Below are 12,617 nucleotides of genomic sequence, written 5' to 3'. Positions count from 1 at the left end.
CATTTCTCGATGTGGTTCGGATCCCACAGTAAGATGGCGGTCCCGTTGCTAAGTAGCCAATTGGTTCCTAACCACGTAAAAATATCTAATCCTTCGGGCCAGTGAGTCTTTGGAGAACTGTTAATCAGCTCAGTGGTCTGGTTAAACTAAGATGCAGTTAACTTATTCATTATTATTATTATTATTATTATTATTAATAAAACTAAAAGGCTATTTCAGCAGCGTTACGCTTGTAGAGATTCTTCTCTATTTTTCTAATAGCGGCTTTTTCAGTAACACTAAACACCGAAAAAGCCGCTATTCGGAAAATGGAGAAGAATATCTATAAGCGTAACGCTGCTGAAGTATAGCCATTACTTTTATATTAATAAAGTATGCTTGAGAGAGGGTCTGCTTCCTAAGTATTATTGTTATTATTATTATTAGTAGTAGTAGTAGTGTTTTAAATTCTGTTTATGTCTATGCTCAAATGCAAACTTATAACAACAAAACAGGAAAAAGATTTCGTAAAAAATTCCAGACTCTGAAGACCTCTGAAGCTAGATTGCAAGATAAAACCTTGAGAAACACTAAAGTCTTTTGTCCCCTTCTTCCCGAAGTCGAAATGGAACTGATAGAACTTTATCGTGTTTTCCTAGAAGTTCCCGAAAGCTAAGGGGAAGAAAATCGTGCTTTCAAGGTCTCTTTACTACGAAGAAATTGGCGGAGGGCAATTCCCGCGCTGTTTGTCTCTTGCCTATCTTCCGTCTAAAGGGAGCCGTTGTTGATGAAATCTTGTCCAGGAAGATCTTACGTTTCGTTACGTTATTTTACGCCTTTCTGATTCCTTCCAAGTGCGAATGTCGACGCCTTATTCGTTCTGATGGAAGGAAAAGAGGCTTTACGTTACGCGTGTCCTCCGTAAGGGGTTAGTGCCGTCTGTGCACCTCAAGCTGCGCACTGTAGGCATTACTTAAAGTTCTTTGCAGCATCCCCCGGACCCCCTATAGTAGTTTCACATCAACCGTGCATTTGACGTCTAGGCCAGTCCCTTACGACGCCTCTGATTGGATGTTGATAAGCCAATGATAAAGCTGAAAGCTCCAAGTCTCTGTCGGAAGTTCACATGGGTAGGATCTATGTGCCACCTCTCCTGAGGGATACGCCTTTCAGGAGAGGTGGAACATGCATCCTGCCACTGTGAACTCTCCCGAGAGACTGAGAGTTTCCAGCCCTGTGATTGGCTATTCAACAGCCAATCAGGCGCGTCGTAAGGAACTGGCCCAGACGTCAAATGCACGGTTGATGTGAATCTACTATAGCTGTAACCCCTTTCGTTCCTTTACTGTACCTCCTGTCATATTCACTTTCTTCCATCTTAGTTCCCACCCTCTCCTAACAACTTATCCATAGTGCAAATGCGATAGTCTTCCTCCTGTTACACCTTTCAAACCCTTTTTTACTGTCAATTTCCTTTTCGTTGCTGAATGACCTCATTGGTCCCAGTGCTTGGCCTTTCGGCCTAAATTCTATATTCAATTCAGTTACGCTTGTCGTATTGAGAAAGATGAAATGAAAAGTCGTTCATTATTCTGATATATGAACTTTTTTTGTGTCTGTTAGTATGATGTAATAACGCCTATGAACAACAGTCATTTTCCTTCAGGATAAGGGTAGACTAAGGCCCTTTTACTCGAGCGTAAATCATTTCCTCGTTGAACTAGTTGGTAACGTGCTAGCCTACCGATTCGGTAGTCGCGAATTCGAATACACACTCTGCCAACATGGAATTAGAAGAATGTATTTTTGGTGATTAGAAATTCATATCTCGATATTATGTGGTTCGGATCCCACAATAAGCTGAAGGTCCCGTTGCTAGATAGCCAATTGGTTCCTAGACACGTGAAAATATCTAATCCTTCGGTCCAGCCCTAGGAGAGCTGTTAATCATCTCAGTGGGGTTACATTAAGATACAATTAAACTTTTAAGCGTAAATCTTGATATGCTGTTGAAGAAACATCTTCAGTAGTCCTCATAAAGCTTACGGATATTTTAAATATGTATTTAGCAGCATTTCAAGATTTACAGTCAGAAAAAAAGGGTCTTTTTCATTCAATCTAATTTCATTTAGACCCACAGCGTTAGTGTTGACGTGGCCATTAGCTGTACTACTCCAAGTTTCCAAAACTTTCTTATCCAGTGAAATAGAAAACGGGCCTCTCCTTCCATCCGCTCAGAACAGTAATCAGCTTTCGTAGCTTCAGATGAATGTCCCGGCTGGAAAAACTGGAATGGTTTCCCGGTGGGTTCCTGGAATTGAGCTCGTCTTGAAAAAGAGAGATGGCGCCATATTTGCTCAGAAGGTTGTTGTCGCTTGACTTTTGGCTCTGTTGATTCCATCTCACACTAGATCAGGAATGAAGGAGATTTATTCACAGGAACACTCTTTCCAAATGTACATTTTCACGAAAGTTTGATGATAAAAGACTATATCCTAGCCTGTTAACTTCGCTCGTGTAAGTACTCTCGTTATCTATATGAAATATTAATGACTGGTCTAAACGAAAGCATATATATATATATATATATATATATATATATATATATATATATATATATATATATATATATATTATATATATATATATATATATACTATATATATATATATATATATATATATATATATTATATATATATATATATATATTATATATATATATATATATATATATATATATATATATATATATATATATATATCGAGCTACAATGTCCTTTAATATCTAATTCGCTCTACCTCGGAATTAATATATTTTCATATATTATTAACCGAAGGGAATTTTTTCTCGATAATAGACTTGTCTGGATCCGAGCGCGAACCCAGGATCCTTTCAAATCCAGGAACGTCAGTGAAGCTTTTACCTACTACACCACCACAAGAGGCTTCACTGACGTTCCTGGATTTGAAAGGTTCCATGGGTTCGCGCCCGGGTCCAGGCAAGTCTATTAAAGAGAAAAAATTCCCCTTCGGTTAATAATATATGAAAATATATTAATTCCGAGGTAGAGCGAATTAGATATTAAAGGACATTGTAGCTCGATATATGTATATGAATCACGGAAATGTGATGGAGCTCAAGGCTTTATAGTGACAAGCGTATCAAAAAAGAGAAATTTAAGGATTTAAGAGGGCATTGTGGCTATTACATATATATATATATATATATATATATATATATATATATATATATTATATATATATATATATATATATATATATTATATATATATTATATATATATCTATATCTATATATATCTTATATATATATATATATATATATATATATATATATAATATATATATATATTATATATATTATATATATATATATATATATATAGTATAATATATATAATATATATATATATATATATATATATATATATATATAGTATATATGATATATAGTATACATGTTGATATATATACACGAGTATATTAATTTATGCGCCCTGCTGAGCAAATTTCTTCCGAAACTTGGAAAAATTATTCATACATGCATGCATCCTAGCCTATTAGCTTCGCTTAAGTATGTGTGTATGTACGAATGTATGTGTGCAAAGCGAAAAGACTAGAATGTAGTCTATGTCATCAAAATTTTGTTCCTGAAAAAATTTGCTGAGCGAAATGCGAAAATTTTGAATATATAGAATTTTATCTATATTTTTTCCAGTCACATATTCACTCGCATATTCCGTCTTTGATTCACACCAGAACAAAGACGAAGAAGAGAGAGAGAGAGAGAGAGAGAGAGAGAGAGAGAGAGAGAGAGAGAGAGAGAATAGGAAAAAGAAACGCCCAGGGAATGTCTCGCTTTCGGCCAGCGCAGTATTTTGGAATGGAAATATGACGTCCTCACTATCAAGAAATGTAAAACAGAAAACCCAAAAAAGGAAAAAGCTGGAATGGAAAGAACAAATTTCGTGGCGACACATTTAGATCTCAATTTCTCTTGAAATTAATTCCAGCACTTGCGGGACAAATGGCGTTTCGTATGGAAAATAAAATATAGTTTTTTTTTTAAACAGCTAAATTACTTTTTGGAAATTAGATGAATAGATAACACCGTCTTACCCTAGTATGTTTCCGATTTTCTATCTCTCTCTCTCTCTCATCGTCTCTCTCTCTCTCTCTCTCTCTCTCTCTCTCTCTCTCCTGATAAATATATGGATTTAATGACACGTAGGAGGAAATAGTAAATGCTTCCTTGCTTTCCTTGATTAAGGAATACAGATGAAGGAAGAGAATTTCCTGCACTGGCATTCCACAAAACGTAGGATTTGCTAGTTGGAATGTGTGTTTCGTAAATTTGACTTCCTAAAAATGTTGCACGCGTCAACTTTCTTTTTCCAGAATTCTACTCTTAAAAGCTTCCTCTTTAGGGGGCTAATTCCGTCAGTGCACCTTACGTGGTGCACTGTAGGCATCACTTAAGGGTCTTTGGAGCGTCCCTTCGCCCCTTATCTGCAACCTCTTTCATTTTACTGTACCTCCGTTCATATTCTCTTCCTGTCATCTGACTTTCCACCCTCTCTAACAATTGTTTCACAGCGCAACTGCGAAGTTTACCTCCTGTTACACCTTTCAAAACTTTCTTACTGTTAATTTCCCCTTTCAGCGCTGAATGACCTCATAGGTCCCAGCGCTTGGCCGTGGGCCTGGATTCTGTATACTGTTCTCTCATAAAAGCTTCCATTCATTGAACGTCCTTATTTTCTTTCTTCCTCTTCCGCTAATAGGAAGTTGCTCGCGGGACTCGAGCGTAGTTTATCTTCATGACGGCTTCATTTTTCCTTTTAACCCCTGAAGCCACCGCCGTTTTAATGGCTTTAATCCTTCCGCGTGCCACTGGTGAACAGGGGGAATTTGTCGCTGTAAAGGAGCTTTAGTTTAAGCAGTTGTTCCTCAGGAGGTTTTTGTAGTTTTCTGTAAAAGAAAACAATTGAGATGGCTATTTGTGTGTCCGCACTTTTTCTATTCGCCCTAGAGGGCTGCAAATTGGTATGTTGATCAACCAACCTCCGATCATCACACATAGTAAATTGCATCTCTCTAACCTGTGTGTGTGCGTGTGTGTGTTTATGTGTATGCATGCGCGTGCATGCTTATCTTCGTATAAGCTCTTTCATGTTGAAATATATTTTACCTCAAGAGGTTTTCAGCATACTTTTGATTGATTAAAATGCACTATATTTATGATAGCTTTAAAGTATGATAATGAAATTTATCTATCATCGTAATCATTATTTTGATTAATTTTCGATACATACCAATACCTTTCATATGGTTTTTATGCAATTCATCCTTTCACATATATTAATCATATTGAATGTTGCGTTTCCGTGTATTTAAAATTCATTCAGCTTGCAATTTGTAACGAATAAGGCATTTGCTTTCAAAATTGACAATTATTAATGTGAGCTGGTATTTTCTGTAAAATTATGTTGCATTGGAATTGCAACATCCTTCTTCAAATTATTTGTTATTGAATTTTCTATAAAGTATTATCGTCGTTAATTTGCAATGTGGATTTAATACAAGGTCTTATTTCTTAGTACTATGACATCTGTTATTAATTTGATATAATGGCTTATTGCAATAAGAAGGTTACTGTAATATTAATAAAATACATTCCTCAAATTGCTCACTCTGCATGCAATCCATCTCGCAAGAGCAGAGGACCCAGTTGCAGGTGCGCAATGCATTCCCGTGAGCAAAGCTATAAATCCTGCAGATAACACGTATCAGTTCCCTGGATAAAGTTTGACTTCCCAACGGATTTCACTCATATTTCCGACCTCCGACCGGCAACCGTCCAAGTCCGAGATTTATGTCTGAGATTAAGAGGATTACGGGATTATTTTCCACTAGGTTTCTAACGCTTTGACGCATTTCTTATTGGCGATACTGTTGGAGTGATGATGCATTCTTTAGTATGATTATATATATATATATATATATATATATATATGTGTGGTGTGTGTGTGTGTGTGTGTGTGTGTCTGTGTGTGTGTGCAGCTATACCTATCTATCTTATCTATCTAATTATATATATTATATATATATATATATATATATATTATATATTATGTGTGTGTGTGTGTGTGTGTGTGTGTGTGTGCGTGTGTGCAGCTATACCTATCTATACCTATATATATATATATATATAATATATATATATATATATATAGTATATATATATATCTATATATATACTTATAACATATAATATGATATTATATAATATATAACGTCAGAGCTATCGCATGTAAAATGGAATAGGAAAGTTAGCCATATAAAACTGAAAGCAAGTCAAAGAAGAAGTTAATCATCTGGGCTTTAAATCTAAACAAACACGCTTGCAAATCATGCTTAAGCATCCCATTAACCCAAGATGTATTTTGTAATCTTTTAATTCCGCCGCATAATTTTCCGATTCGTGGTATGAGCGATGCAACATTACTCTAATCCGCCATGATGCTCGCATCATCGCTAAATGTATTAGCATATTTTGGAGAAGGTAAAAACAGGGTTTTAGGGGCCAGACTGCTTCTGCCTCAATTGCATTCATCAGGGCTGCAACCCTGAAAAAAAAAAAGGTGAATGTCCGTGGAAGAGGGATTAAGAACGGTTTTCTTTTATATATGCACGAAAGATTATTTTTCAATGTCCGGTAAGATTATTTTTTAACGTCCGATTAGGCCAGGATTAAAGTATAATCAGGTAAATGGTATGAACACACACCCGCACACAGAAGCAAACACACACACACACACACACACACCCGCACACAGAAGCAAACACACACACACACACACACACATTTGATCTCCTTGGGATGTGAGACAGGAGCCATATTGCTTGACACAAATATATTAACTTCGAATAACTAAGCAACATAGAGTCGGTAACCATCTTCCGTTCCCATATTGAGTACGTAATTTCTGTTCTTCATTTGTATAATAGTACTAATAATGATAATTACAATAATAGCAATGCCATTTTAAATAGGATTATTGAGGGTATCAGTGGACGTACAAAGTAAGACTGCCTTGATCAGTTAATCGGTGCTGGATTAAGAAGCAATAGAAATGAGGATGTCATCCTAGAGTTTGGGCTTGAGGTAAAATAGAACTGGGAAATAGTCCTCATAATGAGGGCAGTGTCAAATATGGCAAAGTATCCAATTAACTTATTTAAAGAGTTTTGGCCACAGGGAATCAACTTTTGCTTTAAAGATGATCAGATAGAATCGCACGTGATTTAATCTCTAATCTCCAAAATATGACTGACAATTACATTATTAATCTGTAAGACTTATTTAAAAAGCAGATGTGTTTGTAGAAGGTAACTTGCTCTGTGCTGAATTATTAATTGCTTAAAATTCGACAGCTCATTGGTTATGTCTATGCTGATATAATTAATCAAGGGTAAAAACGAATCTTATGGCTAAATATACATATTTTACTATGTAATAAAGATAAGTCTGTACTGATGTACATTTACATGACTGGGTATGTTTTTTCCATTTCAAGACTCACGCTTCTCTGAGTATTTGTTGATATTAATTAACTTAAAAACGCATATCTCTGCGTAAGAATATTAGTACTCAGATGCTCGATATTAGAATAAGGATAAACTTAAAACTCATATTTCTGGGTAAGAATATTAGTACTTAGATACTCGTATACTTGAATAAGGATCATTTTCCCCCTCATAATACTCAGAAGAGCGGGCATTACAGTGCTCAAGAAATAAAGGGAAAAAAGAACAGGGCATAATCATTTACCGTACTAATGCCCCCAGGGTTTTGGCAGAAGGGGTCATATGGAAAGACAAACCCAAAACCCGAGACCTAAACGAAGGAAGGGCGGTGTCACTCCCCACAGTCTAGAAGCCATTTTCTCGGAATCTGAAATTTAGAAATATTTATTTTTGTAACTTTTAAATCTCCCCAGGAACAGTGATGTTCATCACATGAAAGTTTTCTCGAATCAAGTCTCTGGCTTAAAAATTTGCTCTCTCTCTCTCACTTTATGGACACGATTTTCGTGAAGAAATATTTCAAAAAGAAACCCACACCTCCAGTGTATTCTATTTTCAGTCTGGTAATCTTTTATGTGGGGAATCACCAACCATGTATGACGCACTGAAGTAGAAAAAAAAAAAGGTGAATTATGTTTCAAAAGTCTCTGTGAAAGGATTCAGTTTGAATCGAGATGATTTTAACAAAAGCTTTTTCAAAACTTTTCTAGTTGTATCTACTCGAGCAAAACATATAGACAACGTATTATTCAAAACCGTTAATATAACACTCGATAGATTTCTCGATATATTTTTTTCTATTCATCACTGAATTCTTTAATACTCAAAACTAAGAATGCAGAATGCAAATGGTGCAGGATGCCCTTTCTTCCCGGATAAAACACATTACTGGAATCTTCCAAAAACGAACTAACCGTAAACGAATTGCGTTTACTGAAGGAATTTATGAATCCACAAATCATATCTCCAGGGAGGAAGACTCGCCTGGTGTTTTCCTCCATAAATCAGATCCGTACTCTTTCGTTGTCTCATTTCCAAAAAGAAAAAAAAAAAAGAGTAAATAAATATGTATACGAAGAGAGAGAGAGATGAGAGAGAGAGAGAGAGAGAGAGAGAGAGAGAGAGAGAGAGAGAGAGCCAGTCCTTGTATTCGTTAAATTATAAATCAGATCAGTACTCTTTTGCTGGCTCATTTCCAAACCAAAAAAATAATTATGTATACAGAGAGAGAGAGCCAGTCCTTGTATTCGTTAAATTATAGAATCCCAACCCTTGCAAAAATCAACCTGCTCCCAGCTGTGCTCAGATGTTTGATCCCCACAAGCAAATGCGTCCTTTGCCTGGCCAGGAAATTCTAAGGAGCAAGTTACCGACACATTAAAAATTCATCAGTAATAAGAACACAATTTTTCTCCTGCGTTCGTTGACCTCCTGAGGGAAATTCCATAGTTCCTTCTCCTGTTTTGATTAAATTGTAAATAAATGATTTCCAAAATGTTTAAATTAAGTACAAATAATCTGGAGAGATAAGACAACTTGTCTGTTTGCACATTTAAGCCGTGAGACTCTCCGTTATGGTTGATGATAATTCGGCCATTTTGAAAGAAGTTGGGGGATATCTGAAAGAGGTGCGCCTCGCTGTCTTATATTATTTTTTGCCGTAATCATTCGTTTGTTGATTGTGTTTCTTTCTCCCACGTAATTCCAAATATCATTCTTTAAAAGGTTGTAATTTCCATTTATAATTCGCTCGTGACCTTACCCATTTTCTTTTAAATTACATTTTGCTTTGTGAATGTAATTATTTTCTTTAGAGTTATTTTACTATTATGAATAAGTTATTTGGTTTCATTTCTTAAAAATTCCTGACTTTTATTATTCACTGATGTTTTTGGCCGTAATAATTCGGTTGTTGATTTGTGTTTCTGTCTCCATGTAATTCCAAATATTATTCTTTTAAAAAGTTGTAATTTCACTTCAAATTCGCTCGTGACTTTAGCCATTTTCTTTTCTCTTTGAATTACATTTTTGCTTTGTGAATGTAGAATTTTTAGTTGAGTGTTTTTAACTGTTATGAATAAGCTATTTGGTTTCATTTCTAAAAAATCCTTTCTTAATCAGCAGTTTTCTGTTTTCAATAATTAGTGTAAATCTGATCCCATTTTCTAAATATTCTATAAGCTTAAGTAGCTTTTCCCCTTAGCCTAAATTTATTGCAGGAGAGTACAGGTAAACCGAATTAGTCGCTCCGTAGGTAGTCGATTGTGGTGAGTTGCACCCAGGTTGGTAAAATTGAGTGTACTTTTCTCTTCTGATTTCTGTTCTTGTTACTCTCACTAAAGGACATTTTACTATGTGGAAACTCCCTTGCCAAGTTAATGACCTGATTTACTTGTTTCCTATGGCTATCAAGAGGCTCAGCGGCGTGGTCGGTATGGTCTTGGCCTACCACCTCGGTGGCCGCGCGTTTGATTCTCGGGCATTCCAATGAGGTGTGAGAGATGTGTATTTCTGGTGATAGAAGTTCACTCTCGACGTGGTTCGGAAGTCACGTAAAGCCGTTGGTCCCGTTGCTGAATAACCACTGGTTCCATGCAACGTAAAAACACCATACAAACAAACCTATGAATGTCAGGATAGTGTTAACAAAAAGCGATAATAGGAATATTACTTTTAATAGTGGCAAAATAATTTTCAATGTCTTTGGTATGAAGCGTTGCATATGTTGAAAATGTAAAGCACAATATTTAGGCATTTAAAATTTCTTTAACGGGAAACAGCGCTGACTTCCCTGCCTTTCAGTAAGTTTGGAATCTACCTCAGTGATATATGAGCACAATTTAGCCAGTGAAAAATGATGAGGGCGAAGAAGAAAAAAACGTATTTTACTAGAGAGGTGAAGAACTCATCAGCCGTCAGATTCGACAAACTTCGGAGGAAAGTTTCTTCATTTGCCCAGTATTAAAGCAGATCTCTCAGGTTGTTTCAGGGAATTCGAAAAGAGATCAAGAATGATTCTCCACGCTCCATGATTTTAATTTTTTTGTCGTTTTCCTACGCATGAGAAATAATTCTGTTTTAATTGTGAAGAGTCTGTTCCGGACATGTCTTTCCGGATCTAGTTCCGCCATAACTGAGAAAATATTTATTAACAAGGGGTGACAAATTCACCTTCTTTGGCGGCTAGAAGGTTTAGGAAATGGAGAGAGAGAGAGAGAGAGAGAGAGAGAGAGAGAGAGAGAGAGAGAGAGAGAGATCGGCCAATCTGGAACCGAATGATGTGAAGGAGTGACACGAGCACTCGAACAGATATCCTTGACCCAGCAGCCCTCGTACGTTTATTGACGCCTCAGTGTCGTGGTCGGTATGGTGTTAGCGTACCACCTCGGTGGCCGCGAGTTCGATTCTAGTACATTCCACTGAGGGGTGAGAGATGTGTATTTCTGGTGACAGAAGTTCACTCTCGACGTGGCTCGGAAGTCACGTAAAGCCATTGGTCCCGTTACTGAATAACCACTGGTTCCATGCAAAACGTAAACACCACGCAAAAAGTCGTACGTGTTTTTATAATGCCTACCAAACCTAAATAAATAATTATTAACTTTTTATTAGTCTTCTGTACATTCGAGGAATTCTATTCAGTTCTCAGGATAAAAAAAAAAAAACTCCGTAGCGGGTTAGTTCCGTCAATGAACCTCAAGTGGTGCACTGTAGGCATTACTTGAGGTTCTTTGCATCGTCCCCTAGGACCCTAGCTGCAACCACTTTCGTTCCTTTTGCTGTACCTCCTTTCATATTCTCTTTCTTCATCTTACTTTCCGCCCTCTCCTAACGCTTGATTCATAGTGCAACTGCCTTGAGGTTTTTCTCCTGTTACTCCTTCTAACCTTTTTACTGTCAATTTCTAGTTTCAGCGCTGAACGACCTCAAAGGTCCCAGTGCTTGGCCTTTGGCCTAAACTTTATATTTAACTCGACTTATAATGAAAAATAACCGAATTGGGTCTGATGTAGGTCTGGGTATGAGCAGCAATGGCGCCTGTTTGGTCTGTAAATTGCGTGTCTTTTATCTCCTTTCAGAGGCCCCTATTTCCCATTTTTAGGGAAAACCTTCTCCTAAAAGTCCCCCATTCTCTTGACAGTCCTCCACTTGTTACGTTGTTAATTTCGTCCCTAATGGAGTTCCCAATTGGCTCGCCTCGAATGTTTATATTCATGACTGCTTTGCTGCTTTTGAAATATAAACAAATCTCTTTTTTTCTCGGAATTTATCCGACGTTTATGACAATACTTTTCTTAACCATATTATTATTATTATATTATTATTATTATTATTATTTTATTTTATATTATTATTATTATTATTATTATTATTATTATTATTTTTATTTATTTTTTGTTTTATTATTAGTTTTTGGGGGGTTGGGGGGCGGGATCTATCACAGTCATTCTGTTCGACTCCGTTGTGATGGTAATGCTTCATAGCAAAGAAAGATAAAGGAAAGGAGAACACATTTTCGAGAAGTTCGGCAGCAAGGAGGTTTTCGCGCCACTGTTGCAGGCGCCTATGTTCGTGGTGGTTCCAGAATCGGCCAGGAGTGTTGTGGATCTCGTCGTTACGTGAGAAACGCCGCGATTTTCTGATGGCAATGCCTCGTCTAGATTCATCTAAGAAGTTCTAGAAATCCCTGGAGTCGGTGACGTTCGCCGTAGGCTCCGCCCCCTGAGTGCTGTATAAATAGGACGAACGAACTTTGGAGTGAGTGATCGTAGAAGAGAGAGAGATCACCAGTTTAGTCACAGAGAGCCACAGATCAGATTATCAGTGAGAGATCAGCAGCAGCAGAGATCTTCCGTGAGATACGAGAAAAAAGGAACCGACGAAGTATCAATCAAAAGAAGAGTTGTTCGAGAGTTGGTTGGCTATTGGTCTAGTCGTCTTCAGGTGTGGTCTACCGTGTTATCTCGACGTCGAGCAGACTTCAGAGAAGAAAAGGTCCTGTTACAGGTGTTGGGGAATTCCTGCC

This window comes from Macrobrachium nipponense, chromosome 14, assembly GCF_015104395.2.
Source record: "Macrobrachium nipponense isolate FS-2020 chromosome 14, ASM1510439v2, whole genome shotgun sequence".
Lineage (NCBI taxonomy): Eukaryota > Metazoa > Arthropoda > Malacostraca > Decapoda > Palaemonidae > Macrobrachium > Macrobrachium nipponense.
The sequence above is the reverse complement of the archived record's forward strand: the minus strand, read 5'-3'. Positions refer to the sequence as shown.